The sequence below is a fragment of the Paroedura picta genome, chromosome 5, assembly GCF_049243985.1.
Source record: "Paroedura picta isolate Pp20150507F chromosome 5, Ppicta_v3.0, whole genome shotgun sequence".
In the NCBI taxonomy this organism is placed as follows: Eukaryota; Metazoa; Chordata; class Lepidosauria; order Squamata; family Gekkonidae; genus Paroedura; species Paroedura picta.
In genome coordinates, this window is record NC_135373.1 from 85,621,698 (window position 1) to 85,645,896 (window position 24,199).

The window sequence follows — 24,199 nt, forward strand, 5'->3', positions numbered from 1 at the left end:
TTAAGGGCCACACTAGACACGATGGCATTCACAGGTCTGACCCATGGATGCTGCTGCCGTTTTAAAGTGATTTGAAAATGCTGCAAAGGCCTGGACTTGATTGGACCCATAGCTCAGTGAGCTGCAGAACTGTTATCCACATGCCTTTTCACATGTCAAAACATGGGAACATTGGAGCTTAAAGAAGCACAGGGAGTGAACAAGTGTGCCTCAGCCTGCTGCATTGTGGGTCTCATCATGATAAATCACTTTAAAATGGCTGCAGTGTCCATGGGTACATCTTCCCTACCCCACAGAATCATAGAATTGGAAGGGATCTCCAGGGTCATCTAGTCCAACCTCCTGCACAATGTAGGAACTCGCAACTACCTGCCCACCTACGGTGACTCCAATTTTATGCCCAAATGATCCCTTCCTGCCCACCCACTCAAAATCTGCCTAAGTTCATAAAATCAACATTTCTGTGAGATGACTATCTAGCCTCTGCTTTAAAACTTTCAAAGAAGGAGAACTCACCACCTCCCAAGGAACTCTGTTCCACTGAGGAACCGCTCTGTCAGAAACTTCTTCTGGATGTTTAGATGGAATTTCTTTTGAATTAATTTCAACCCATTGGTTCTGGTCCAATTCTCTGGGACAACAGAAAACAAGTCTGATCCATCTTCTATATCAGTGGTCCCCAACCTTTTTATCACCGGGGACCAGTCGACGCTTGACAATTTTACTGAGGCCCAGAGGGGGGGGGAGTCTTTTGCCAAGAGACGTTGTCGCCGCCACCTGAGCCCCTGCTCTGCTTGCTTTCCCGCCGGCGCCCCTGACTTCCTGCCGCCTACCTGGGCTGCCAGCAGCAGCTGTGCAGTGCCATGCCGAGGGGAAGCCCCAGCCATGGCGGCTGCTGGAGAGCACCAAAGGTGAGCCAGGGGCACAGTGGCAGGGCAGCCTCCTAGGCAGCAGCCGGAGAGGAGGATGAGGAGGAGCTGTGGCCCGGTACCGACTGATCTACGAACCGGTACCGGTCTCCGGACCAGGGGTTGGGGACCACTGTTCTATATGACAGCTCTTCAAGTATTTGAAGATGGTTATATCACCTCTTAGTCACCTTCTCTCCAGGCTAAACTGACCAAGTTCCCTCAACCTTTCCTTATATTTCCTGGGTTCCAGACTCCTCACCATCTTCGTAGCCCTCCTCTGGACATGCTCCAGTTTCTCTACATTTTTCTTCAGTTGTGGTGCCCAAAACTGAACAAAGTACTCCAAGTGAGGTCTAACCAGAGCAAAGTGGTAACATCACCTCACATGATCTGGACACTATTTTTTTTAATACAGCCTAAAATCCCATTTGGCTTTTTATCTACCAAGTCGCATTGCTGACTCACGTTCAGTGTATGATCTACTAAGACCCCCAGATCCTTTTCATATGTATACTGCCAAGATAAGCCTCACCCATCCTATAGTGATGCATTTTTCCCCACCTAAATGCAAAACTTTACATTTTTCACTATTAAAATTCATTGTATTCATTTTAGCCCAGTTTTCCAGCCTGTCAGGATCATTAACCATAGCTGGCAACAATTGTTTGGATAACTTGCTGTATTGTCTAGCCCTGTTCTGTTAAAAAAATTCTCTGAATATAAAGTGCTTGTTACTATAGAAATGCTATCTCCAATTCAACATTTTCACTTATTTATGTTTTAAACATGAACTAGTCTAGAGACTGTAATATATGCAGTGAACTTCTGTACAAATTTCAGCCAACAATAAAAACTCCCTTGCTGGCCACAGGGGGAATTTAACACCTTTTGTTGTCGTCGTTGTTCATAGCTTATGAAGAAGGTTGTAACAGCCCGCACTTAACAACAACAACAAAAAAAAACAAGAGGGGAGTACTCTTATGATCCCTGTTCCATTGTCTGAGGAAGAGTGCATGCACACGAAAGCTCATGCCTTGAATAAATCTTAGTTGGTTTTAAAGATGGCATTGGACTCAGATTATGGAGATGGACCAGGAGTTTGTGTGTGTGTGTGGGGGGGGGGGGATGGCATCGCAGAGACAGGCAGAGGATGGAAAAGGTAACTGTACAGAAAGGTCTTTACAGTCCAAAGGGGAAATGTCATCTTTTTGATATGCTGATACTTCTGGATTGGAAATACCATATTCTAGTGAGCTTGAGCTCAGGGAGTCATGCCTCTGTCTGGTTCCAGATGAGATGGGTAGATTGACAAAGCCAGAGTTGGTCGCACAGAACTGGAGGCAAGGCAGAGCAAGGAGAATCTTTCTGCCTGAGCTTTATAACAGGGCCACTTGTCAGAGAGGGGAAATGTGGGGAGAAAGCACCGGCAAGCCCCAACAACTATCATATATGAAAACGTACAAATTATGATTAAGTAATCTTGGAAACCATTTCCCTCTTTTATTCAGTGCCTCTTTGTTACTCCAGCTGTTTTGATTATCTGTTTATATATTCTGTAGAAAGCATCGTTTGGTACTTGCATGTTGTGGGATATACTGGAAAATAGCATGTGGGTCATGCAGGTTTTTAAAATACAAGAGGGAAGGAATCTTATCAAGAAAAAGAAGGCCCCAACTACTGCTTGAAATGGTGTGTCTTTTTCCTTAGTATTCTTAGTATTCCTTAGTAGCTCTTTTCCCATTCATGCCTCTAGCTTGAATGCTAATTGGTACGATCGGCCAACATCTGTCATTCTTCATACCAACAATATTGGAATTCATTCTCAGGAGGTACCGTAGCTTAATTATGTGTTTAAATTTGGATTTCTATTTTAGAGTGAGCTTCTGAAGCATTTTTAAACACAAAAGTTGAGATTTTGGGGGAGCTCAGCAATTTTGCCTGAGGAATTATACCCTGATTTTAGATTGGTAATACTTTTACAATAATAAATATAATGGTCAAGGGTATCTTCTATTATATTTCCTGAAGCAAGGAAATTATTATTACTTCTGATGCGGATTTTGCTTCTTGCATGATGTTGAATATGAATATATTGGTTGTGTCTGCTACTGGCCACACTGTTCATGAAGTTTCCAACAAAAATCCGATTGGATTGAACCTCCTAGTGACAATTCCTGATGCAATACATGTCTTGCTTACCAACCACTTGTGGTTGCCTTTTGCTCTTTAATATGAATGTTCATGTTTTTCTTGATGGAAATAATTCCTTGACATATTGCCAGATTCTTCATTGAAGTAATTGCCTTTCATCTGACTGATCGATTAAAGATGACAGGATTGTCATTAAACAGGTAAAAAATGTATACTAAAGCTTTGCACATTTATACAACAGTACCTTACTAGAATACATAACAGGAATGATGTCCTTAACTAAAAAGCAAGGAGAAAGGCTATGCCTGGAGTTAATGACCATGTAAAGTAAGACTCAGCAACTGTCAGCCCTTGCTCCAAATCTGGGTTCCTTGCTGCCAAGCAAAACTCTAAAGAGGAATACAAAATAAACATTAGTTCTAGTAGAATGAACTATATGTAAAGAAATATGGTTATTTCAGGGAGCACTGTCAACCATTTGATTTGTCTTGCAATTTGAAATCAATGAATGTTCTCCATGTTCTTTCCTTTATGGATATATGGCAGTCATCTACAAGGAACAGTGCTTTTCTGTGGTGACTCCGGAACTGTGTAATACTTGTCACCAAAAGGTTAATTTGTTCTCTTGTTTCAAAATTATGCAAAAACATTCTTCTTGGGAAATTAATTCTTTCCTCTCTTCTATTTACTTTAGTTTTTGTGCTTTAGTGCTTTTAATATAGTGTTTCATAGTGTAAACTACCTTGAACACCTTGTTGGAAGGCAGATAAATAAATGTGGTCTTCCAGCACAAGTAGAAGCTAGGCAGGGATGTAGGACAAGGATTAGGACTCACCTGCACATCTGTATCTAGTGGCTCAATTTCAGCATCAGTTTAAAAAGACAGTTTTGATGTGTACACAGGGAAGGAGTGTCCTGGATACTTGCTTCAAGCTCTTAATGCCAGAAAGGGAAGCATAAGTTAGAACTGGATACTCTGACTGGGTACTCATGAGTTATTAGAATTAAGAAATACAGAAGTCTAGGGAGAACATTAAGTGAGAGTACTTGGAGAAGTCTTGCGGGGAGCTAGGCTGAATCTAGAAAGCAAATATGTTTATTTATACCCCATTTTCCCCCTCAATATGGATCCCAAGTGCTTTATACCTCCACTTTATCCTCACAACAACAGTCCTGTGAAGTAGGTTAGGCTGAGAGAGGCCTATGGTGATCCAACAGGCTTTCCCAGCAGAGTAGGTATTCAAACCTGAGTACAAATGTTGGCACTCACTTTTTATGTGAATGAATTTCCCTCTCTAATTTGTTTCTTCTCACTTTTGCTCTGTGCAGACTTATCTTGCTTCACACTGTCATGGTCCTCTGCAAACTAGAGAGTCTCTGTGGGCTGTCTGGGGCATGTTTGGGCTTGTCCACTTGGAACTCTTTTTTGGCTTTGTTTGTAACTGAACTGTTTGCTGGTGCAAAAGTGAAACTTCTTGATCCTGCTGACTATGCTGTAAATACATTTAGTATTTTTCTTGCTCTGCCTTGGCCCCAGCACTTTGGCTGAGTTGTAAAAAAGCATTACAAATTGCAAATGCATCTATGCATCTGTGCTGTCCTTAGTTGCTGTATGAGTGCAGCAGTAGTGATTTAGGAAAAAGCTGCTAATCCCCTTTGTATATCACAGTGCTAGGATACAATGGCTTGTTGTGCTACAATGATACAAAGCCTGTTGTACTCTATCCTGTCTAATCTGCTTAAAAATGGGGAAAATGTATGTATTTACTAGGTTGTAAGTCATAAAATGTCATCTGTGAAACTGGCAGATCAGTGGTCCAGCAGTATTGTATGTTTTGACTGACAAGGAGAGACTGTGGCTTAGTGGCAAAGCATCTGATTGGCACGAGGAAGGTCTCAGGTTCACGTTCCAGCATCTCCAGTTGAAAGGATCATAGAATCATAAAATCATAGAACCATAGAGTTGGAAGGGGCCATGCAGGCCATCTAGTCCAACCCCCTGTTCTACACAGTACCAGGTAATGTTGTATGTCTCTTCCTGAGACACTGTACTGTTGCTTTCAGACAGAGCAGACATTATAGACCTTGATAGACCACTGTCTGATCCAGTAGAAGACAACTCCATGTGTTCATGGCATACCAGGGTGGCCAAACTGCGGGTCTCCAGATGTCCATCTGGAGAGCCGCAGTTTGGCCATCCCTGGAAGGGTTTCAGGAAGTACTGATCCTTTTCACTGGAAGGAATGGGGACTGAACATGAGGCCTTCTGCATTCAAGACCACTGCTTGTTAGCAACACATGAACCAGTAGTAAATCCAATACCAATAGCAAATCTAGATTCATTAAAACCAAGGGTCATGTTTCTAGTGCTTAAAATGAGAAAGAGATTGCCCTTCAAATGTTTTTTAGAATCCAGCCCAGTTTTCAAGATAAATAACTGGCACAAACTGGCATAAGACATCTTAATGCAATGACATCAGGTTTTAAAAATATATGTCAGATATCACAATGATACACAGGTGCTAATGTTAACAATGAGAATTTGCTTCTTGGCCCAATTGAAATGTCATCACAGCAAATAACTGATGCTTCAGTGTTGTCCTTTGTTGGTTTTCTGGCAAAAGAACCTTTGAACAATTGACCCTGCCCAGAGATCTAAGCCTATTATGAGAGTTACCATAAGGACAACAAGACAGATTCATTTTAAATGCTTCCCCAGTGCTTATGTTTAATGAAACACTGAAACATCTGTTCATGGCCAGCTGTGAAGTGTTGCTGTAACTGACACTGCCATTGCAAGATCAGGGGGATGGGGCATTATTTTGTAGCTAGGCTAAAAAAAAGTTAAAAGGTTCATGTTTGGAATCCTGATCTAGGTTTTAGCCTCCTGGGTACTAATGCTACCATTGACATTACAGACTGAAGCTGCATAATTATGCTGCGGTGGAGTTTTCTCTAGGCTGGGTGAATGAGCTGCAATGTGCAATCCAACGCTTTTGGTACCTTGGGGAATTTTGCTCATAGCTTGAAATTAATCTCTTACAGCTGCTTTAGTAAAGCAGGTGAAAAGTGAAAATAATTATCAAAGCTCTGTGACCTCTGATAATTGTGTGAAATCCTCAGAATATGGGCTGACAGAGGTTGCTAACATAGCTTGCAGTTTGCTGAAATGACATGCTGCTTAAAATAGATAACAGCACAGATCTTTTTTCTCCTGAAGGAGTAGGTAATCAATTCTGTAGGGTGGGTGAAACTTAAGTTCAGTCTTTGCAAGACATGCTTTGAATGAATGGCTCATGTTGTAACTGTGAAGGTTTAAAGACATGTCTCAGATCTGCTGCAACCAGAAGTTTTCATGGTTATTTTTGCTTCAGCTCTCAACTCTTTTGAGTCTTGTGAAATAGCGGTATGGTATGCGGAAGATGTTAAAGATCTGGTTTAAGAAGGTCTAGATACAGAGTCCTGCTTGCCCATAAAGTTTACTGGGTGCCAGGGGGTTCATCACTCCAGTGATGAAGTGTCTCAGCTCCAGTGACAAAATTTCTGGTACAAGGGAATAAACAGGCAAGTTTAGCAGATGTGTGATTTCAGCAACATGGTGAGGAAGCCAGGGCACTAATCTCTCCATGTCCTTAATAGAGTAAGCAAATCCATATATTTAGGAAATGTAAAAAAGGGAAATTAAAACATAATTATGAAGGTAGAATGCTAGCATAGGGGTATTGCACTGAGAGTAATATGTATGACTATTCTGTTAACTGGAAAGAAGTAATGGGAGAGTGTTTGGTTCCAGGTGATCCTGGTTCTCAGAGAATGAGTTTGCACCTTTGAGGTCATGGTGGCAGACCTGGGTAGAGACAGACAGTTAAGCACACAGAATGCGGCTGCTAGGGTTCTCACAGGAACACCTTGGAGGGCCCATATCCAGCCTGTGCAGAGGTAGCTGCATTGGTAGCCAGTTGGAGCCTGGATCCAGTTCAGGGTTTTGGTTTTGACCTTTAAGGCCCTTCATGGTCTGGGACCCAGTATCTGAAGGACCATTTGTCACCCTATGCCCTCCTTCAGGGCTTTGCGCTCTGTGGGTACCAACTTGTTGGTCATCCCCAGCCCCAGGGAAGTGCACTTAGCCTCTACCAGGGCTAGGGCCTTTTCGGTGGAATGAGCTCCTGGGAGAGCTACGGGCCTCCTCGGAGCTGTCGGCTTTCCGCAGGGCTTGCAAGACAGAATTCTTCTCCCAGGTTTATGATTGAAGTCAGTGCTGGAGGAAAATCTGACTGCCCCCCGGGAAGCTAATCATCTTGATGATTTGACATAGCCCTCTGCCACCCAAGGACAAGCTTTCTGTTATGGGGAAGGACTGTTTTCTGTCATGCTGGGTTTTTCCTATTCTTGTTTTAATGGGGTTTTAATGGGGTTTTATTATTGTGGGGATTTTGTCTTGTAACCCACCATGAGCCAGCGTGCCGAGAGTGACGGATAAGAAATATAACAATAAATAAATAAATGTATAAATGAGTCCCACTCTGAGAATGGTACCCTGCAGGGAGCACAAGGGTCGAGGGAAAACAGCACCCTGCTGATGAAAGGGGGAATGTTTGCTCAGAAGGGACCCCTTCTACAGTTGGTGAACAGATATTCTTTCTCACCAAGGAATCATACCAAGGCGGGGGGGAGGGGACTCTTGGTAGCTGATGAGTCAATCCTTAGGCATGTAGATAGATGAGTTGCAAACCTGCATACCGACTGCATGTTGACCATTACACATGGTCTAGATAGGCTGATAGATGGTCCTGGGGAGGAGTCTGTGATTTAAAAATTTAGGCTGCTAGGCAGGAGATTCAAGGGCAGAACGTTGACCTCAGAATTGCTGCCTGTTCATGGGCAGAACCAGCTAGACAGACACAAATTAGGAGTCTCAATGCATGGAAATTTGTTAAGTACAAGGATGTTGTCAAGGAGTCCAAACATGAACCCTGGGGATTCCCAGGACAGGTGTGAAAAGAAACAGACTTTTGTAAAAAAAAGAAAAGAAAAGGCTTATTTGAATACATTTTAGAATTATTTGTTTATCAAGAAGCAACACAGATCTCTAAAATCAAGCGGCTCAGAAAACAAGAAATATTAGCTTAACTACACAATGAAGAATTGCATTAGAATGATACAGTCTTACTATCGTGAAATTGTAGGCCACGTCTCAAGCATTTTTATACATTGCTCTCAGCAGTAGGGCACATGCATTTGGTTTAGTCCCCCCCCCCCCCAACTACCAGAAGTACCTTTACTGTAGTTGAGAATGCGGTGACCAAATGAGCAGATTACTGTTGCCATTACTGTAAATTATCGGATTTTATTGCCATTTTATGGTTTTAGGGGACGGGGTTATGCAAGCTGCCTCGAGCCTTCGGGGGGAGGCGGGGTATAAATATAAATAATATAATAATAATAATACTGGTCTCTAGTATTTTTCAGCATTTTCTATACTGAATACAGATTTTCTAATCTATATTTGGTACTGATACAGTCAATGCTGAACCCCTCCCCCCAAATATTCAAGATTTTTAGGCTCTATTGTACTCTTGAGAGGCTATTAAAATCAAAGGCAGATCTACCATCAGTCTATTCAGTGGCCACCCAGTGCCACCTTACTAGTGCCAGGCAGCAGAACCCAGAGCCCCATTGTGGCAAGTGTCAGCTCTACAGGGCTGCAGCACAGAATGTCAATCCAAGCAAGGGGGAGGGGGCTTGGAAGGACAAGGAACATAGTAATTCTGCAGACAAAGCTCGTCTTCTGTATTCACAATTATTGTTAATTGCTAATCTAGTATGGCAATTTACCAGTAGGAAAAATCCACCATAAATCAGCCATCATAAACAAAAATTCTCAACTGAAGCACACTTATCGCTATTACCTTTTTGGTAACAACCAGCTCAACTAGTTATTTGACTTGTTCCGTGAGACTTGTGTTGACTTTTTTTTTAAAGCAGAAGGAATTAGAGGAGCTCCATTATACTTTGACCACAAGCAGCTTCCCTCCAGGTCACACCTTTATATTATGGAACCTAGAATTCAAATAACAATTCAGAGTTGTTGATGAAATGTAGATCTATGCCCAACAAGTACTTCTGTTGCAACTGAGATAACTTGAATATGAATTTCACAGAATAACAATGGTTTTGCTTTGTAGGAGGAATGATTCAGATTATGTATTAGCATTTTTCAGGATGAATGGTTTTCTGCTCTGCTGCACAAGTCCTTTAGTACAAAGATGTAGAATGTTGGTTGCTTCCAAACAGGGACAGTTTCTGTGGTGCTGTCATTGCTGCAGAGGCATTTGTGTGCCAAAAGGATTCTCAGTGGTGTCCACATGTGCCTGCCCTTCTCTCACTGGTGACCAGACTGCCTTTTGCCTGCTTTTAAAAAAGACACTAGGAAGTGTACCACAGTAGTGTGATGACATTGTAGAGAAGCAGCTACTACAAAGGCAGCAAAAAGGCCACTTGTGGCAGGGCATGGGAAGGCACGAGGCAAAGTGGCACCAGATGTGAACTGGAAAATACGGAAACGTGTACTTTCCTGACTTCATGGTTCTCCAGCCCACTTTGTGTACAATCTTTCTAGGAAAACATTTAATGAAGTAAAGAAATATCCGCAGAAAAAAAGTCATCTGGAAGAACCCCCTCCCCCTCCACACATACACACTGCAGTTGGGACAGGGACATAGAACAAAACAACAATTATTTCCACAGTAAGACTCCTTTTTCCCCTTTCCCCCACTTCTTCAGAAGATAGGCACTTCCTTGGTCCCAAAGGATTTCCATTTGAATTTTTGAATGTTTGTTGGGAAACAGTTCCCCCACACTTCTGCACTAATTTCCAGTTGAAACATTCCTTTCCTGCTTAATATTGGAATAGTTTGTCACACCAGCCCTGGAGCAGGCTTTCTCAACCAAAGTTTCATGAACCCCTGGAGTTTTCGATGGCTTTGGTAGGGCTTCTCCAATTGGATGGGAGTTAATTAATTTTAATGTATTTTTAAATTTTAAAAAATCAGATGATAGGACTATATATAGTTATGTTGACCCTCTGCCCCCTCCCAAAATGGCCAATTATGAACCTAGAAGGGGTGGAAAAGGGAGGGGCCCTTGTCATAAAAATCCTTGCTGGCCAAGGGTAGTTGCACATGGTAGCGACGGGAGTCCAGAGAGGTAAGTAATCTAATTTTAACTGGACTGGGTGGGAGATAGCAGAGGGCAACCGAGTGGTGGATGCTTGCCCCACCCTGTTCCCAGTGTAGGCCACTGGGTTGTTTCAGGCATGGGGGGGGCAGGGGCAACAGAGCATGATGTCACATCAAGTGGGAGTGTCTGGGTGATGTAACTTCTGGCAACATGTGACTTCTGGGGGTGTGGAAGGGAGGTGTGGCCTACTGACATCACTTTTGTGATTTCTTGAAGCCTGAAGAATGCCCCAGGAGTTTCTCAACAGCAAAAAGGTTAAGAAAACCTGCCCTGGAGGATCAGAGCTCTGAGGTATTAGTAGTGAAAAGCAGGGAGTTACTTCTTTTGCTTCTGAAAATGAGCATTTATTCAAACTCTTTGTCTCTAACAAAGATCAGCTAATGCGCCACAGATCTGCTTTCTGTGTCTATGTATCTATACTGTTGGTTTGCACTGATGGAACCACTCGATGGCAAAAAAAATCAACTTTGTCTATGTGAGAAAATTAGCTCAAATCTATGAAGTCGGTAACTCCAGTGTCTAAGTGGTAGACTGATTGCAGCAATCACCAAAGGGATAATATTCTGCTGGCAGAATGATTGTTGAGTTTCAAACCTGTGTAAATGGATCTGATAGAGAAATTCTACAGTGCTGCAGAAATTCAAATGCACACTAAGTAAGGAGTACTGTAGGGCAAGCAAGTGAAATATTCAAAGATTATGTGCCTGCTGCAGAGTTTTTGCATCTTGCTCTTCAGCATCTGGTATAGCCATTGTTGGAGACAGGATAATGAGCTAGATGTATCATTTACTATGGTAATTCTTTCCTTTTTGTTCAGAGAGAAGCTTTTTCATTCATAGGATGTATCCAACTAGAATTCTCAAGATAGTAAATTGTTGTAACATATGTGAATGTGTGTAGTAATTCTCTTTGATGCATAAATTTGACAAAATTTAATAAAACTGGTTGTTGGATGTAGAACCTAGGATGAAGTTCTTCAAAGCATTGACAGGTTAAATCTGCCATTGTCTTTTTTCAGCCTTTCATGTTATTTATGTGGGATGCAATCACTTGTTATCTCCTCTGAAATATTACAGTGATGTTGTGCAGTTCCCATAAAATCACCTATAGAATGGGAAATGGAAAGTGTATAGTATATAGCAGTGGTCCCCAACCCCTGGGATGCGGCTCGGTGCCAGGCTGCGAAGGCCTCGGCGCCGGGCCGTGGCTCCCTCTTCCCACCCACCCCCCACAGCGAGAAGCTCGCCAGGCCATGAGCAAATTGGCCGCCAAAGCGGCCGGTTAGCTTGCGGCCCAGCAAGCTTCTTGCTTCGGGAGGGGGGGGGGAGAAGCTTGCCAGGTCACAAGCTAATCAGCTGCTTTGGCAGCCAATTTTCTTGCAGCCTGAAGGGGCAGGGATAGGGAGCTGCGGCCGCCGGCATGCCGGTGTGCAAACGCACATGCACGGACTTGCCGCACATGCACGTTTGCATCCAGCGGGGGCACAAACGTGCATGCATGGCAAGTCTGCACATATGCAGCGCTGCTGCACATGCGCATTTGTGCCCCTGCTGGACGCAAACGCACATGCACAGCAAGTCCGCACATGCACGTTTGCGCCGGGGCTGCCGCGCGTGTGCAGGTTGCCCTCTCCCCACTCCCCAGCGCAGTGGTCCGCGGCCTGCAAAAGGTTGCGGACCACTGGTCTATAGTATATCAGCTGTAGGGAAAAATATGAAAAACTATTCCATCAGTGTTTGTCTTCAATCATTTAAACAGAAATGGTAGAAGACCACTGGAAAAAATTAATAGTAGAACTTTCAAAATCTGTTTTAAAATATTAATTTCCCCAATATAGTCCCAATATAATTCTCAGTGAGGTCAAATGTATGGATACTTAAATCTAGAGACTGGAGCTATGAACAAACAAGATCTGAGAAACACCCAAGTTTGCAGAAAAATCTGAAATCTTTAAAAATAATTGGGAGGTTAATCCACCAAAGATAATACATGCAGCATCTGTAGCTTAGTAATATTAATTGTATTAATTATGGCTTACTAACTATTATGAGGGAGCATGAAATTCATTGGTTCTTGGCCAGTCTCTTAATATGAGTTCAAAAGTTCCTGGTATGTCTCTATTGGCCCATTGTTCTGCATTATAAAGCCTTGAACCACAGTTAACATTTCTGCTATAAAGTTGTCCAGACATTCAGGCCAGATTAAATAGTGATTGTACCCTACCACTCTAAATATTTATATATCTGAATCAGTAAAATATGCACATTCCTCCCCAAAGTAAGTCCAACCCAAAGTTAGTCCTCCAACCCACATTTATTGTTAATTCTTCTATTACAGAATTTAGGATAGCAGTAGTGTAGGACTAACCTCCAATTAGGCAGGTGCACTTAATTAAATCTTTAAAAAACTGTAAAGGCCAACAACAACCCAAGAAGGCAAACCAAACAAACAGTGCTGCTCCCTAGGCTTCAATAGCACTCAGAGAAAAAAAGAGGAAATAAAAACAAGGAGAGAAAAAAAGAGAACCCCAAGCACCCCAAGATATCCTAGACCAGTGGTCCCCAACCTTTTTATCACCGGGGACTGGTCAATGCTTGACAATTTTACTGAGTCTTTTGCCAAGGGACGTTGCCGCCACCTGAGCCCCTGCTCCACTTGCTTTCCCGCAGGTGCCCCTGTCTTCCTGGCGCCCACTGGGGGGCGCTGCCAGCAGCAGCTGCACAGTACCATGCCGAGGGGGAGCCCCAGCCATGGTGGCCACTGGAGAGCACCAAAGGTGAGCCGGCAGCAAGAGTGGCAGGGCAGCCCCCGAGGCAGCAGCCGGGGAGGAGGACGAGGATGAGGATGAGGATGAGGAGGAGCAGCGGCCTGGTTCCAGTCCACAGACCAGGATTTAGGGACTGCTGCCCTAGACCCCACCCCACCCCACTCACAGAAACCCAAATAATAGTTTGGTTTAAAAACAAGAGGCAAAGTTTAGTACAGTGAGAGTAAAAGTGAGAAGAGGAAGAAGAAAAGTAAGAAGGCATGAGGAAAAAAATCAGTAGTTCCTCAGTCAAACCACTCAATGTCTTCTCCAGCAATGAAGATCCTCCAAGGTTCAGTGCAGCAGCAGCTGCTGCTGCCAACAAAGCACAGCACACTCTCTGGGGGTCAGACTCAAAGAATCTACTCTACCAGAGTAGCACTGGTCAACGGGCCAGCAACCAGCAAGAGAAGCAAGTAAGCAGACCCCCTTGCCTTATATACTCTCTTGGCCATGCACAGAAGATTTTTCAAAAAGGAAAAACCTTCTACGATTGGCCAAGAAATGTTTTTTCCCCTCAAAACCTGCCTTCCGATAGGATAACTTTTGTCCTCCAGCCTCCTCCCCTCTCACATTGTTTACTTTGCAACAAACAAGCTTTACAAACTGAAAGACCTCATTGCAATGCATTTGCAGATGCAAAATGCATTGCACTGATTGGCTGGGCTCCTCCAGGGAGCCCAGCCATTTGTCTGCCTCCTTTCCTCTTCCCCTTTGCCCTGGAGAAGCCCGGGTAAAGGCGGGAAAGACAGATCAGGAATGCTAAGCAGTTTCCTCTGTCTGTTTCCCTTTAAAATTTAAATGACCACAGTTTGAAGCGGTGAAGCACACCGAAGCATGCTTCAGATGGCCACTTTAGCTCTGTCTTTCAATGGGATTTTCCAGTTTACTCTGTATTCAGTCAGTCTGTGTCCGAAGCAGCCCTGCTTCAGAGATTATTCGAACGGAGAAGTCCGAAGCGCACATCCCTACACAATTTTTACAAATAGTTTAGAAAAACCTATATGTTAAAAAAAATTGATCATGTGTGAGCACTGGCATATCTATTTAGACAGTAATGTCCTGTGGGTTTAATAGAAATTCAGAGAGTGTTTCTGGGGAACAGCATAAACTCCATGAGGATATGAGTTCTGCAAACAGACCTACCTGTAAATCATGGGGTTTTTCCTACACAAACATAACTTAATTCTTATACTGTGAGGAATTAAGGAAAAGATAAACCTATTCAGGCAATCCCAAAGAACTGTTAGTTACAAGCTGTGGTCTGTCGTATAACTCTTGAACTCAAATACATGGAGTGACTGTAAACAAAACAATCATATTTTTATTTCCTTTGACCATCTAAATTTGTTCTAAACATGATAGCACCAGAATCAACAATAGCCTTTTTTTAAAGTGTTTTGTTAGAAGAGCCATTAACTTCTTTCTCTTTGCTTGAATAGCTTTGAATCTGGAGGGGTAAAATTGAATTCTCTTTTCATTGTAAGAAAATATTACCTTTTATATTGTACATATTGCCTTTGATTTGTTTACCTCTTCAGTCTGGCTTCAGACAGGAGTTTTAGGGAAGGAGGAGAGTTACATACTAGCTCACTTGAAGGAAAATTGAAATGGATTATGGAGAGATGTGGTAAAGTTAGATACACGGTTAGCTACAAAACAAACCTTACTACAAACATTCTTTTTGAAGCAGTATCACTTTAATAATATATATCCAGTGCAATCCTGTGCAGAATTACTCCAGTCTAAGCCAACTGATTTAAATGGTCAGACTATAGTAACTGGGCCTAGACTTTCACTGTTAGTAGAAACAAGTGGGGACCCATGGCTATCCCATCCCCCATCTTTGCTCCCTACTCTCTCCCCCTACTTCTCTGTCTTTCACTCTTTCTTCTTCCTGAAAACAGTTCTCTTTCTCTCACCTCCATGTTCCTCACTTCCTCTGACTTTCTTCCTCCCACATTATTCTTTCTTTTTCTGCCTCCTCAGCTCTATCCCTTTTTCTCCCTCTTTCTGTCCCCCGCCCCCTCACTCTCCTGGCCTCCGGACTGATTCCCTCTCCTTCACACAGGAGCAGTGGTGGCAATGGCACTCCCAGCCACCTACCTGCTTCCTCCCTGCACAGCAGCAATGGTGGTAGCAGCTCTCCAGGAATTACAACAGATCAGTTCCCCTTAGGGGTGCTTTATGTGGGGAATTCCTGGAAATTGGAGCATGGAGCCATGGGAGGGTAAGGTGGGGGGAGGCAGCCTTAGCAGTGTATAATGCCATAGACCCCACTCTCCAAAACAGCCACTTTCTCCAGGGGAACTGTAATTGTAATTCCAGGTGATCACCATCCCTCATATGTAGATTGGCAACACTAGTTGCCCTGGAGAAAATGACTGCTTTAAAGAGTGTATTGTTTTATACCTGTCTGAGGTCATCCCCCCCTCCTCAAACCCCACCCTCCCTGGGCTCTACTTCTCAAATCTCCAAGAAGTTCCTGACCTGGAGTTAGCAACCCTACCTCCTTCTCACCCAAGAAGAGTTGGTTTTGTACCCTGCTTTTTTTCTATCCAAAGGATTGTCAAAGCAGCTTACAATTGCCTTCCCTTCCTCTCCCCACAACAATAGATTCAAATGAGTAGCCATGTTGGTCTGAAGTAGCACAATAAAATCAGAGTCCAGTAGCACCTTTAAGACCAACAAAGATTTATTCAAGGTGTGAGATTTCGAGTGCAATCACTATTCCTCAACTTTCGAGAGCTTGCACTCAAAAGCTCACGCCTTGAATAAATCTTTGTTGGTCTTAAAGGTGCTACTGGACTCTGATTTTATTGTTCTTACCACAACAGACACCCTGTGAGGTAGTAGGGGCTGAGAGAGTTCACCCAGTTGGTCACTCAGTTGGCTCCATGTAGAAAAGTGAAAAATCAACTCCAGTTCTCCAGATTAGAGCCTTCCACTGTTAGTCACTACACCATGTTGGCCAACCTCACTGGCAGTCACTGGCAGTCTTCAAGCAAAGGTTGGATGCACACTTTTCTTGGATGCTTTAGGATGCTTTGGGCTGATCCTGCGTTGAGCAGGGGGTTGGACTAGATGGCCTGTATGGCCCCTTCCAACTCTATGATTGATTCTAACCTACATGTATTTACTCCTCTCTATTCAGTGTTCAGTCTCCTCTTCCCCTGCAGCCTCTGCCTAAGAAAACTATGGTATTTCCCCACAGTCAGGACCAAAGCAACTTACACACTCTTCTCCTTTTTATGACAACAACCATCTGAGGTAAGTTAGGCTGAAAATGTCATTCCAAAATGACTCATTCTGCTTTCACAAGACAGGGATCTGAAACTGGATCTTGTTTTGAAGCTCTAACTCAGGCTTTCTCAACCAAGGTTTTATGAAACTCTTGGGTTTCTTGATGGCCCTGGAAGGGTTTCCCAAATGGGTGGGAGTTAATAAGTTTTCAATATATTTTTAAAATTTGTTATTTATTGGGTGATATGACCATATAGTCATGTTGACCCCCCCCCTTCCAAAATGACCAATGATGAGCCTGGAGGAGCTGGGAAGGGAGGGGCCCCAGCTGGGCATGTACACAGCTGTGCTTCCCATCCATATTCTCAATCACAGCACTACTGGGGGTTCTCAAAGCCTGAAGTTTCTCAACAGTAAAAAAACAGCTGAGAAAGGCTGCTGTAACTGCAACTCTACACTGGTTTTCATACTGTAGCTACTGTTGAACAGTAACAAGCAGCCAGGACCATCTGAGTCTTGCCATTCAGATAGTATAAAGTCACCCTGCCAGGCCTAGGGTTGCCAACCTCCAGGTGAGACCTGGATATCTTCAGTATTATAACTGGACTCCAGATAACAGACACCTGTCTGCTGAGGCCTTTTCCGTCCCCAAACCTTGCACTCCTCAGTCTTCACCATAAAATATCTTGGGATTTCCCAATCTGGAACTGACAACCCTAGCCAGGCCTGGCCCCTATGAGTTCTCCCTCAAAGGCTAAAATAGGCTTGGAAAGTGCCCTGCTTTTTACTCACAGCTGCCTTTTACTCACAGAAACTGAAGCATTGGAATACTGTGAGGACATAGCAACAGGCAATAACAGAATCCTTTTATTTTTAAGCCACAGACACTCTTTTTATTATTTGGGGTTTTTTAAATCTGCCATGTGTATTATTTTTTAGATTTCATATTTTTCTTCAAACTTGGAGACCTTTTCTGGATTGTATAAAGATCTGTCTTGCCCATTCACAGCTCCAGTCACTGAATCTAAATATCAAATATTTGGCCAACTTGGTTATTTGTATCCAGATTTCTGCTTCCTCAAGTCTCTTGAATAAAACTTTTCTATATAATTAAACCTGCACTAGAGCTTTTAAGAACAAATATATTGAAACTACAGGGCATTTTGAGAAAGACCGACACCCTCAATTTATTCCTTGTATATAACAATGAGGGGTTTGAAGTCACCTTGAGCAGGAAGGTACATTTTTGAAAGTAGCCCACTTAATAGGTTCCCTATTGAGACTTAGTATACTTCCTCTTAATTTCATTGTATAATGTATTCCTAACCTTGGGAATCTTTCTCTGGTGCCTCACAAATAGCCTTTGGGGAAGTATTGATGACTTTCCTAACTACTACTGAGGATTTGAAATTATCCTCATGCTAATGGAAAATAAAAACAAAAAAACTGTACACCAGCTGTAGAGGATAATACTTATTTATATGTAAACTTCTTTTGAACCCTATTTAGCCAAACACCAACACACAACAACTCATTATACAGTTGCTCACTTGAGATTGCTGTTTGTACCAGGCAATAATTGACCACAATTTTCATACTTAGCAGGAATATGGGAGGAATTGCTCTAATACATCTGTGGATTAGGACACTCCTATGTGTTATTGTTCCATTCTGAGATGATTTTTAAAAGATCTCCTCCCCCTTCTTTTCCTAGTACAGCAACTAGGGCTGCTTTTGGGAGAGATGGTGGGTGAGCATGTAGGGGGAGATTCTTCTCCCTTGCTGTTTTCCTACTGAAAAATGCCATCCCAACAGCCTCTACATGGACAGAAGAAATTGATTAGTACCTATAGTTATTTCGCCAGCAGGGATAAAAAGGACTTGAGGCTGTTGCTTTTCAGTGGAAAAATGGTAGAACAGAAACTTCTTAAAGTTTGCTCTGCATTTCCAAAAAGTAGCCCTAGCAACATAATTTGGGAAAAAACGGGGAGGGGAGCATGCCAGAAATGATAGTGGAACTAAGGGCCTTTTCGCACAGGGATCTTTGTTGCAAATTGTTTGCGGAATGAAAAATCGCCATTTAAAATAGTGGAATTCGTCGTTATGCATACCTGCCTTTGTAGTGGAATCAGTTGCGTTTTTTAGCGTTTCCCACAGGCTTCCGGTCTCGGCAGAAATCGCTAGAAAGGAAGCGCTATTGCCAAGCTCGTCCCGCCCCTGGCCGTCAAGCAGCCAATGGGCAGCCGTTAGCATGCTCCCAAACAGCCCCTTTCCCTTTAAGAAAGGTTTAAAAAAAAAAAAAATGACCCATAGCAACGAATCTAGGTAGATTCGTTGCTACGGAGAGACCCATCCAGCTGCCTAATGTGACCTGTCGCTTGATTGTATGATCGTTTGCACGCTGCCTCGAGTGATAAAAAAAAAATCCCCCCCCCCTCTCACGGGCCCGATTTTCGGCTGAATTTATTTGTAAAAAATAAAGGGACTTTATTTCAGCAAACGGGCTTTTCAGTGGTTTGTGCTTAGTGACTAAAGGTGAAGGACTGAAGCCAGGGAAGCCTCTAAACAGAAAGAGGCTCGCCGGTGCATTTATCCCCGCTCGCTCGGAGAAAAAAAAATGGCGATCGCTTCGCCGGAAGTTTGGAGGAGAGAGCCAGGGGGAGGGACTTTGAAGAACCAGCAACAATGGTAAAGCACAGGTCTTTAGCGCTACTGTTGCAGATTGGTTGCAGGAGTGTATCGCTATCCGGAGGGTGAATCCACTTTTCTGGATTCCCCTGAAAGCGCCAAAACGAAGCGCTTTTTGCTGATTGGTTTCAGGATTGTTGCAGATTGTCTACGACGTCGTGGGTTATGGCAAATTAGTAGCGTTTCCAAATGGCAACCATTCTGCTACTTTGAAGCCGTGCAAAATGGCCCTAAGTTCTATCTACAGCTGGGTGGACTCTTCAAATAATCATGGACCCGCTGGCATTTGCTTGACCTTGCCAGGCGATGAGGCTGGCCAATCTATTAACTGTATTAAATGACAGCCTCAACTCTGACATAGAAGAAGTTATGGAAGTGTGCTGAAAGCCATACACATATTTGCTTTCCCATAGTTGTTGAGTAACACAATCAGATTCCACACATCTTGAGAACACAGGGAAGCATTTTTTGGGTCAAACTATATAGCTCTGTCAAGATAGGCACAATCCTTTCCATCCCTTCCATTTTACGATTTTACTGCACCTCTACAGTAAAAATATATTAGTTAAAATGCAACAAACCATAGAACAGTTCATTTATATCTATGACTAAATGTGTATTTCTAACCTGAAGGAAAATATTAAGTGTTCGAGTTTCTCAGCCATTGTTTTCTCATGTGGCTGTAAAATCAAGGGAAGTATTAGATATAGCCAGCCTAAGTTAATGTTTTATCTTGGGGAGGTCACGGCAGCCTTTTTTTTGGTGGTACTTCATGATATCCTTCCTGCAGCTTTGATATAAAAGAGGCTGGATATAAATTAATAAAGGTGTGAATGCCACCCTTCACACCACATAGCTAAGAGAATAAAGCCATGCTTTGAAACCATAGCTGATGCGTTTTATTCATTGTTTTGTTATACATTCCTAAAATTTATATTCATGACAGATAGAACAGTTCATGGCATTGAGAATGAGCTACAGAACCTTTCCTTTCCAGTAATCAGTTTGAAACTGACTTGGATTCTTGGAGTTACCAAAAAACTAATTAAAATCTGAGGGATGTTTAACCAATGTAACATAAAGGGTCAGTGCAATTAAAATACTTGCTGGCTGCTTCAACAGGAGCCAAGAATTTCAACGAGTGTGAATTTCCAGAGGCAGTGTCTCTACAATGAATTTAAGGGATGTAATTATATTGATGCCATTTGCTCTTTAGCAGTTACCTCAATCTTCACTTATTTTTTATGTATTCAACATACCAGAGATATCTAAGGAGCATATTATATCAATCTTAAAACTGGAATAATATAACTAAAACTAAAAGGAAGGTATCTATAAACACAATAAAACTAAAGGTGCCAACTCATTCCCTACTGGATTGGCCCTCCCTGGGGTTGTGTCACCAAAACAGAGAGAGCACTGTCCCACTGAAGGCCAAACAAGTCAAATTGCATACTGATAGGGAGAGAGCACTGTCCCAATGAGGGCCAAACAGTTTAATTTGCATGCAGTTAGGCAGAGAGCATTGGCTGGCTCTTCCTGGGGGCATGTGGCCCATAGGGAACACTGTCCCAATGAGGGCCAGTCAATTAAAATTACATGCAGATAGGGAGAGAGCTCTGTCTCAATGAGAGCAAATCAGTTCAAATTGCATGCAGACAACTCAGTCCCTACCTGATGGGCCCTCCTTAGTGGTATGCCACCAATAGGGAGAGAGCATTCTCCCAATTAGGGCCAATCATGGGGCTTATCTATCCTCCTCTTCCTCTACCTGCTGTTTGCCAGGTGGCAGAGGTGCCAGCCTCTCTGAAAGGCCCAGATGCTGGTAAGTTGCCCCATCCTCAGCCTCTTAGAATCGGTAATGACCTCCAGGGCCATCTAATCCAATCCCCTGCACCAGGGGTAGTCAACCTGTGGTCTTCCAGATGTCCATGGACTATAATTCCCATGAGCCCCTGCCAGCAAACGCTGGCAGGGGCTCATGGGAATTGTAGTCCATGGATAGTTGGAGGACCACAGGTTGATTTCCCCTGCCCTGCACAATGCAGGAACTCACACATACCTACATACCCGCAGTGACCCATATTTAATGGCCAAGTGATCCCTCCCCACACTAAAAATCTCCATAATACAGTCTGGCCTGAAGGAAATTCACAGTGGTGATCAGCAATTCCCTGGATATGCAAGGACAAGAGACAAACACTGGCACATGCCTTCCTGCCCACCCACTCACAGTCTGCTTAAGTTCATAAAATCAGCATTTCTGTCAGATGACTATCTAGCCTCTGCTTAGAAACATCCAAAGAAGGAGAACCCACCACCTCCCAAGAAAGCCTGTTCCACTGAGGAGCAGCTCTCTGTCAAGAAATTCTTCTGGATATTTAGACAAAAAATATTTCAAAAAATCAAAATTCTTCATATCCTCAACCCCCCCTCCCCCCGCAGGCAAGGGAGGGAAGCCAGTTGCTTACTTTGCCTCCTGTGTTATTCTCAGGTTTCAGCTCTCTGCTAAAAAGACACACAGATAGGCTGATACAGGAAGGCAGAAACAGTCAGTATTTCAGAAAGAGGGACAGACAGAATGCAATGAATGAACTCTATCCAGGGAGTAAAGGGTTCATTCAGGCAGTCCAAGGGCATCAACAGAAGGAGCAGGTCCACAACCCAGGTCTCCCAGCCTCAAGCTAATATAAACTTTCAGCAGCCTCTCAGTCCTGCAGACTCACAGTCTTCTGCAGTCAGCAACTGTCTTGCTAATGTGTGGTACCTTTTAAACTGGAGCTCTCTTACAGCACATAGCTAGCATTGCTTAATTGGTTCAGGTAAGCCAGGTGGGCTGACAAGGCAGGGAGCTGCAGCTAGGCAGAGGAATGAGGAGCTTCTGCAACAACTTTGCAATCTAAGCCATGGTTTGTCTGCAGCTCCATTCCCTTCTGCTGATCAGAGCTCTCTGTTGAACATCTGGCTAGGCTAAGCTCTCATCCAGCTGAGGCTCAGGTGAAGCTGGGAGCCCCTGGCAAGACTTTTTCTAAGCCATTCTCAATAACAGGACCTGGGCTCACAACACCTTCTCATGGTCCTGCAGCTAGCCATTGGAGTGCTCTTTGCTTTCCCCCACTCTCCCTCTCTTCAGAGTGGCTGGGGGGATCCAGCAGCCTTCACATCCTGTCTGGCCTGTGGGAGATGTGGGGTGATGGGAAGGAGGCAGACCCCCCACAAAAAAAACCCTGGTTCATGAAACCCTGGTTGAGAAAGCCTGCCTTAATGGCTCCTTCATGTCCTAGTGGTATCTATCATGTCAGCATGCTCATCTAGGATCCAGACCTGGATGGCAAATATTTTATCATTACCCATCGGCTCTTCAAACTTTTGACCATGGAAGAGCCCCTGAAATAATTTTTCAGGCTTCAATGAGCTCCAGAAGTGACATCAGCTGGTCACACCTTCCTGCCACACACCCCAGAAATGACTTGTCACCAGAAGTGACATCACCACCTGTGTTAACAGACAGGCTTGAGGAGGACTGAAGGGGGGAGACAGGAGATAGGTTTAAAGCAGGAGTAGGAATGTAGGTTCCACCCACTTCCAGGTACAGAAACCTGGACAGAAGGTATGCTCAGGAGGAGGGGAAGGGGAGCAATGGAATTGGCTGGTTCTCTAGCTTGTGGCCAAGTCCATTAAGGCAGGAAGAGAAAGGCCATGGAACCCCTCTGGAGATCCTGTGAACCCATGGGGGTCCCTGAGTTAGTACTTCAAGGCTTCATAGGCTGTAGACATGCCGTACAGAAAAGCCACAGCTAGGAGAAGAATTAAGAAATTATTGTCTGACAACCCTTCCTCACCTGGCATTTGTATCTCCCTCTGCCTTTTCTCTCCTTATTTGTACCTTCTCAATAATGGTACCAAGTCACACCTGATTCCACAATTCATCCACCCCTCTTCCCAAATATTTCCCATTAGCAACATAAACCAGAAGCAATAACTTACATCAAAAACAACAACAACAACACTACCAGCACTGCCAAGATTCAAGTAAAAAAGATGAGACATCATATTAAGTACTTAATTCATGTTCCTTTCTTTTTATCTAAATGAACAATGAATAGGGAGAAAATCCCCCCTCTTTTGATATGTTTGTCCATTTATTTGTTTGAATTATGCATAAGTTTAATTCAATTGCAATGATAGTAATAATGGTTGTTTCTTTAAATTGTTTTAAACACAAACATCATATCCTCGGGCATTATTCTTATGTAACATTGGGTTAATTTAGAATAAACAAATTGCATGTGTTTGCAGACATGATCGTTATAACAAGACAGCCAAGCATTATAGTACCATATAAACAGTAAACAAGAATTAGTACACAACAGTAATTTCAATGAAATCCAATAGTTATAAACTAATTTTTCTCTTTTATAAGGAGTCCAGCTCAGCACCTGGCAGATATCAGCATCAGTTCTTTTCAGTTTTGGCTCAGGCTTTTCAGTGACTGTGGAAATACATCCAATAAAGTAATGTCAAATAGATTTCAAATCCCTCAGATGGAATTTTGCAAACACTTTGCACTCAAGCTCCCATAGCCTGAGTTGGCTAACTGTCCTGGAGAGTTGATGTATGCGTTTGCAAAGAATGTCAATCAAAAGCAAAATATATACAATAATCATTTACATCTTCAGGTAAATAAAAAAGTGTGTTTCAGGACTGCTGACTTCTAATCTAGCAAGCTGGGTTTGATTCCCTGCTCCTCCTCTACATGCAGCCAGCTGGGTGACCTTGGGCTAGTCACAGCCCTGATAGTGCTGTTCTCACAGAGCAGTAATATCAGGGTTCTTTCAGTCTCATCTACCTCACAGGGACCTATTATGCATGGCGGCAGCCACGCTGGGCTGCTGCCGTTCCGTTGTGGTGGGGCAAAAAGCCCCACTGTTCCCCATGTATGCACGGGGGAGGGGCCCCCCTGGCACATGCTGGTTGCCCCAATGCAACTGTCCCACGCACACATTGCGGGGCCGGAAGTGCCAGGAGCGCTCCGCATTGCTGTCAGATGTATTCATGCCATTTGCATGCTGGTAAGGCTTTTTTTTGCTACCATTTATACCTACGAAATATGGCCATTTACTGTTCTTCACCTTCCAGGTAACCTTGGGGCAACTTTCTT